The sequence below is a fragment of the Pleurodeles waltl genome, chromosome 3_2, assembly GCF_031143425.1.
Source record: "Pleurodeles waltl isolate 20211129_DDA chromosome 3_2, aPleWal1.hap1.20221129, whole genome shotgun sequence".
Classification (NCBI taxonomy): Eukaryota; Metazoa; Chordata; class Amphibia; order Caudata; family Salamandridae; genus Pleurodeles; species Pleurodeles waltl.
Genome location: NC_090441.1, coordinates 128,938,041 through 128,938,937, shown reverse-complemented (window position 1 = coordinate 128,938,937; position 897 = coordinate 128,938,041). Strand labels below are relative to the sequence as shown.

The 897-nt window shown below is 38.2% G+C and overlaps 1 non-coding gene across 1 annotated transcript; it reads left to right on the top strand.

Annotated features, from left to right (window-relative positions):
* The first annotated feature begins 551 nt into the window (after nt 1-551).
* LOC138286797 (U5 spliceosomal RNA) lies at nt 552-667 on the top strand. Its single transcript, XR_011202073.1, has one exon. It is a non-coding gene; the product is annotated as a U5 spliceosomal RNA (small nuclear RNA).
* The last annotated feature ends 230 nt before the right edge of the window (nt 668-897 follow it).

Genomic DNA, 897 nt, shown 5'->3' with positions numbered 1-897 from the left:
ATGAAAATCGTACGTTTTCTAACCATCCCACAATATTAGGGCCACTGACCCGATACAGTCCACTTCCGCCAGCGGCTGTCGGCGCTACCTTAGCCTTTCGAGGTCGAGTGTGTAAATTCTTTGTCCTGGTGTGAGCTCTCAGTGGCTTTTAACCACGCCCACCGCACGCTCCTCACTATCACTCATTCATGGGCTTCCCTTTAAAAATTCTTTATCTACTTGGGGCGGTTTTGTTGCCGCCTTGCAGACAGCTGGTTACATGGATAATTAAAGGAGCAGAAATTACGATTTGACCATAGAAAATGTCTTGCAGACTTTCCTGTCACGTGACCTGCGACTAAATTTGCATACCCATAATTCCTCTCACTGCTGGGCTCTCCGCTTGTTTCTTTCTGTGGCAACAAGTGTTTTATCAGTGTAAAGTATTACAACTATTATTATAACTTGGTTCTATTTCGAAGGGTTTTCTATGATGACCTTAGTAAACCTAGTCGCCCTGATAGTCTGTGGAACGGTGTTTCCTGGTGCAATAGTCGGCGGCTTCAATTAGCATACTCTCGTTTCTCTTCAAATCGAATAAATCTTTCGCCTTTTACTAAAGATTTCCGTGGAGAGGAACATTTAAGAGTTTCATTCAATTTTTGAAAGCTCTACCAAGTGTAGGGTTACCCTTATACAGTTAAAAAAAAGTATTGTGTGATAGAATTTCTTTTTTAATTTTCTAGTTCAAACTTTCTATGAAAACAGATAAGTGAAAGTCAGTTGAGAAATAAAACATTTAACTGTCCAATTTGTGTTTTATTTCTGGATCAGCTCTTTATTTTTTCTCATTGATTATTGAAATATTATTCAAATATCTTCTTTGACTTAATTGTAAAGGTCTGTTAAAATATATAT